Below are 6,236 nucleotides of genomic sequence, written 5' to 3'. Positions count from 1 at the left end.
AGTATATAAACAGAGTCAGGTGCTGTTTCTCACTTCCACTCATTCAGTAACATACATGCACGTCTCTCTTTATCTATAAAATATAATATATTTATATATATATATTATATATATATATATATAGAGATATTATATATATAATATATATATATATATTATATATATATACTATATATATATATATATATATAGAGTTGTGTGTATATGTGTATATATATATATATATTATATATATAATATATATAATATATATATATATATATATATTATTATATATATATATATATATAGTAGTGTGCTCGTGGTTCCAGTGGGAGCCATCATCACTCTGTCCTGCTGGCTAGACATTATTGGCAAACAAATATTCCCTTTTGCACGTCCCAATGGACAGAGTTGGCACTTTAATCAGATCTGGACCTTTTCAGTTTTTCCTGGTTGTCTTCATGATCCGCTTTATTCAATATCTTCCTGAAACGTGTAGGCCATAGCACATGCATCTTTATATACTCCTGTTGCTATGGAAATCTTTCTATGGTGAAACTGTCAGCTCTTCGTCTTGCTTTAACGGAAATGCAACTCAGGGGAAAACGTTTACCGACCATTCCACTGTATTCTCAGAGCATGGCGCTTGTCAGCTTATTCGATATTGCACTCATATTTTGTTTACGTGAGTCGGGGTTATACCAGCAGACAAATCACTGAAGTAACAACGGCATTGGTACTGTATTAAAACTGAGCACAAGTGTCTTTGAACTGTGAAACCAGCCAAACAATTTGTCATTCTGAGTTGCTTTTAGTAACTGCTTTAGATGTTTTTGTTGATGTTTTATCAATCATTCCATGGTTTCATTTATGAATGACACAAAGGAAGATATTATGTGAATGAGAGCAGCTTTTTTTGTTCATTTATCTATGAATCGATTCATTATCTATTGGTGCTTATCTGCAGCGGTCATTAGGCGAGAGACGGGGTACAACCCAGATTGGTTGCTAGTCCATCAGAGGGCAACGCAAACCGTGCACAACCATGCATAAAGCAACTGAAAGACTGACTAAGCTAACAGTCATGTTTTGGGACTGTGGGAAGAACCCGGGGTACTGAGAGAGAGCCCATGCATGCAGAGTGACAAATGCAAACACCACGCAGAAACATGCTGGGCTGGGATTTGGAGCCCAGGACCTACTTCCTGCTATTAAATGTGCAGCCCCTTAATTTAGCTATATCAAAATCAGCGGAAATTTTTCAATGAATACTAGGGAGGGTAAACCACCCCTATAAATTTCATAAAATAATTTGTCAAATATGCATTGGTAAACCTTATAAATGTGGTCATTTAACTGAATTAAATGTGCACCAAAATGAACTAAATTACACAAATATGTTGCGCATCAACGTAGCGTGTTTTGCACCTTGCATCTTGTTAAGCCTATGAATTAAATATTTGGAAAAACCCATGAGCCAGGTGTGGATGCTTTCCAGCGGCCACACCATCAAACCCAGGGGTCATCACCAGAGTAAACACAAGCATAACAAACTTTCCACAAAATTGAGAGGATGAAACTCATCAGAAAAAAAATATTTGCGTGTGAGTCGAAGTTTTCTGTACTACTTAAGAAAGTAGTAGTATGGTAAAGACACCACTTGTTCTGCCTTATTGTTTCAGATGTCCACTGCCTTATGAACGCTATGGCAGAGGTTAGGTTACTGTAGATTCAAGCTTCATATTAAACCACTAGTTTATTTTGTGAAAATGTGTGATATGGGAGACAGTACCAAATAATAAACCCTACTGGATCCTGGTCACATGGACCCTTCGCCAATCCACACTTTTGCCAATCGTACATTGAGAGGGAGCCATTTGCTCTTGGATGTTTCAAACAGCTGTTAATTTAAAGCCCTTTTCTCCCAATAAATATGACTTAAAAGCACTTTATTTTAACAAACAGGACCAAAGGTCTGTAAAGTACATTAAAAATACTAATTGATTAGCAGGGGTCTTAAAGTTTCCTGTTCGAACAGGTCTAGAGGAGGATAAGAAAGACACACAGCTCAAATAAGGTATAACCTAAAGTCTTCTGGAGAAAAATAACCTAAATCAAACATCATGAAGAACATTTGTGTAATCTTAGTATTCATTTACCAATCTAAACATAAAATACTTATCTCTGAAACAGATCATGAAGTGTTTTTACTACAGGAGTAGAAATTAGTTTGTATACAGGTACAAAACAGAACCAGGAAGGAACAAGTTGCTCAATGCATGGAGCAGGAAAATGAGCCGGTGATTGGGTGAACTGATTGGCAGATGTAGGACATCCCCTAAAACCAAAGAAAACTCATATGCATGTGATGTTCAGCACTTTATCATTTATTTTTGTGGCACGTTCATATAGTGTTTCCCCATTGGTTGTCATTGTAGGACTTTTTTTAATGCATGTTTTTTTTTTTTTTCTTGTAAAATGTGATACATTTATACTTTTGTGAATAAAAAGCCTTTTAAAACTTTTCATATTCCTTTATTGAGATGCCTAAACTCCATATTATTATATATTAACTTTTTTGGAAAAACAAACACTAAATGTTTTGGCTAATTTAAGCAACTGCATTAATTCCTCTTTAATGAGATTAACCTTCTTCACTAAAGGGGACCTCTTATGACATGGAAACACTGTAAGAAGGTAATGTGATGAATTTTGATCATTTATCCTAAAGATTACTTTTTTTCTCTCCTTTTCGAGCATCTCACGGGTGGAAGCTATTTCAGAAAAAGATTTGAAAATAAGGTTTCACCGGTCACCAGAATTAACAAAGATCTTTTTAATAAAAAAAGTAATTCTTATAAATATAACAAGAACATAATCTCTTTGGAGACAAACATGAATTCTGTTTAATGCGCAAATGCCCAGGTAGTTGTTTGTTTTCTCCTTTGAGAGGCATAATAAAGAATTTATTTCACAGTACATTATTAAAAAAATACAAAAATGGCAGAAAGAGACAACAGAGCATCCAATACTGAAAACTCAAATTGAAGAAATAGTTCTAAAGCATTTACAATGCTAACATTACACGTCATTCTTTTGAAATAGTTTTAAATAACATGCTTCTGTTGTTTTTGTATTCAACATGAAAAAAACATGTTTACACAGACCAGAAACTGATCTAGAAGTATTAAAAAATTTCTGTTGCACAATAATCTTAACCGATTAGTTATGCAAACATTTAGCTGCCCTTAATTTAATGTACAATCATGGCATTTATTTTAATTATTCAAGGATATCCGAGCAACTTCTCAGAATTTTTTTTAAAAACATTTCAAGTAGTGTTTATGAAATAAATTGAAATTACACATAATTAAATTATAATAATAAAATAAATTTAAAAAAATGTCCGGCTTGTTTTTGCAGTGCTGGGGGAGTAATCTGGGTGCACTCTGAGGTGTCTGAACCGGGTTTTTGCAACCATCTCAGAATGCAAGCATGCTACTCAAACCACTAGGCCACTGCTCCCCAACAACTAAACAGTTCACAGATGCAATCATTAGACTGCTGGAATGTTCTGCTGCAGAAGTCTTGATTCCATGAGGATGGAAAGTCCATTGGAGTCTCCTCTTTGGCCATAACTCACTTGACTCTTGGTGATGCCAACAGGTGGAAAGGACAAACGATTGGACAAGATGTCATAGGGGAATGTTCAGTTTGTGGTTGTTTCATCAATGAACTGCCTCTTGATGGAGGTAAATGGAACTCAGTTTAGGAGATCTCTGACCAGTCTGATTCATCTGCCACATGGAGAAAAAGGAAGGAAAAAATTAAACTTAAATCACAAGACTCAATGTTTCCATTACTCTATTTAAAGCAACACTTGAGTGGTTTAAGAAGAAACATTTAAATGTGTTGGAATGGCCTAGTCAAAGTCCAAACCTCGATCCAATTGAGATCTGTGCTTAGATTTGAAGATCACTGTTCACAAGTGAAGACCAACCAACAAGGAGGAGCTGGAGAAGTTTAGCCTTGGGGAATGGGCAGAACTCCCAAAGGCAAGACTTAGCAAATTCAGAGAAACTGATCATTGTGTAAAAACCACAAAAGATGGCCCAAAGTATTGACTTCAGTAGTGGAAGTTTACTATTAATTTGTCCTATGTTTTGTTTGCTTCTGAATAAAATATAACCCAACTTCAAAGTTGTTGGTGTGTTCTGCGAACGAAATAGCGCAAACTCTCAAGCAACCATCCATCCATTTTCCCAACACACTTATCCATGCAGGCTCAGCGGGGTGCTGGTGCTTATCTTCAGCGCTCAATGGTCAAGAGGCAGGGCTCACCCCGGACAGGTCGCCAGTCTATCAAAGGGCAACGCAGAGACACGCTGGACAGACAACCATGCATGCACATACTCATACCTAAGGGCAATTTAGAGCAACCAATTGTGGTGGTGTGTTCGGGATGTGGCTGCAGTTCAAACCCATTTTAATTTATGTATATACAATATAGAATTTTTGGTTGTTTTTTTCTTTGTTTGTTTACACACAGTTTAAAAACTGTTTTGGTTACCTTATCCTAATTGCTTTGCTCTCATGCCTTTAACCGTTTTTGGCTGAATTTGCTTGTAAAGCACATTGCACAGCAGGGGTTGTTGGAAATATGCTGTATACAATTTTTTGACCTGGACCTTTACAGAAATCTGTCATTAATGTGAACATCTGAAGGGTTAAAAAAAAAAAAGCAATGTGTTATATTTTTGACTCACTTCCGTTTGTCGTACAGCACACACATATAACAAGTCATGACAAAAACAACAAGGAAAAGCACAATGGGGATAGCCACAGGTCGCCGATCTCGTCCTGGGACAAAAATAAAGTTAAACAGCATTTGAAAAATTTTAAAATAATAATTTTATAGATTCACAATGACGGGAGAAATGTAACATGGGTTTCCATTCCAACTCACGGGTAATTATGTCCGGTAACTTTGACATTTTCAGCTCTTGACCAACTTGAATCTGTTTTGGACAAACTTTGGTCAGAACCGAGCAAAAAGAGAAAATCTTCAGCTTACATTTACTCACCCACAATAAGCTGAACTTCATGAGATTTCCTCCACCTTGGGAGAAAACATTTAAAGCTCCCACTGTCATTGAACGTCACATTGACGAGTTTCAGCGATAGGTTTCCAACATGAAGCTCACTGAGGAACAGAGACGTCCTTGAGACGTACGACTCGTGTATCGCATCGTTGTCCACCCTGTGGCCTTTGTACACCATGACGTATTGGCCCGATTTGGACCACTCCACAGTCATCCTGCTTGCATTCCACTTAGGACTGACCCAACATGGTAAGATGACATCATCACCAGGAGCAACTCTGATTGGCTCAGATAAACCCGTCACTTGAGAAGGAAATGCAGCTGAAAAAGACAAGCATAAATGTTAAATGTTTAATCATCAGTCCTGTTGACTTTTCACATTTTCTGAAAATGTTGTTTAAACATGATTCACAAACAACAACAGGAATGTAATACTGATTGATATAAGAGCACCTAGAATCATTACACAGCCATAAACAATAATACAGAAATGTGTCGGTCGTACTTTTAGATTTGTTGTACTGATTGATCAAAGAACAAAATACATATTTGAAGCAAACTTCTTTGTATTCCTTAGCAACCTCTTTAAAATTTCAAACCCAAATTTAAGCTGCCTAGGGAGTCATTCCTCATTCTGATCAACCTGACAAATAAAGTGTTCATTTTAAAAATACTCGAGTTATTTTTATTTTATGCATCATTATAGCAGCCAATAAATGCAGCACAGTGATTTTTTTTTTACCCTTTTTCTCTTTGGAAGGAATGTCACTGGGACTTTTTTTTATATTTCGTTTTGGCTAAATATCTTGCCAAAATGTAAACAAAGATTTTTCATCAGCTACACTAAGATATAGGGCTGGGCGATATGGCTTAAAAATAAAATCCCAGGTTTTATTACTTAATCAGAGTGTAACCAAATACAACAAGTCAGACGTGTTTGTAAAAAATGAAGGCGGCTCAACCACTGTTAACAGTGACAATATGACAAAATGTTTGCTGCTAATGATTTTCCACACAGAGCTAAAATTAGACTTCACTTTACCTGTCTAACTTCAAACTAACTACTAACAGATCAGCAAATGTATCTCGTCCATATAACATTGAGCTACATAGAAGCTGTTACAATTGTTTATTTTCGACATTTTGAATTTT

The sequence above is a fragment of the Fundulus heteroclitus genome, unplaced genomic scaffold (genome assembly GCF_011125445.2).
Source record: "Fundulus heteroclitus isolate FHET01 unplaced genomic scaffold, MU-UCD_Fhet_4.1 scaffold_149, whole genome shotgun sequence".
Lineage (NCBI taxonomy): Eukaryota > Metazoa > Chordata > Actinopteri > Cyprinodontiformes > Fundulidae > Fundulus > Fundulus heteroclitus.
This window is presented reverse-complemented; position numbering follows the sequence as displayed.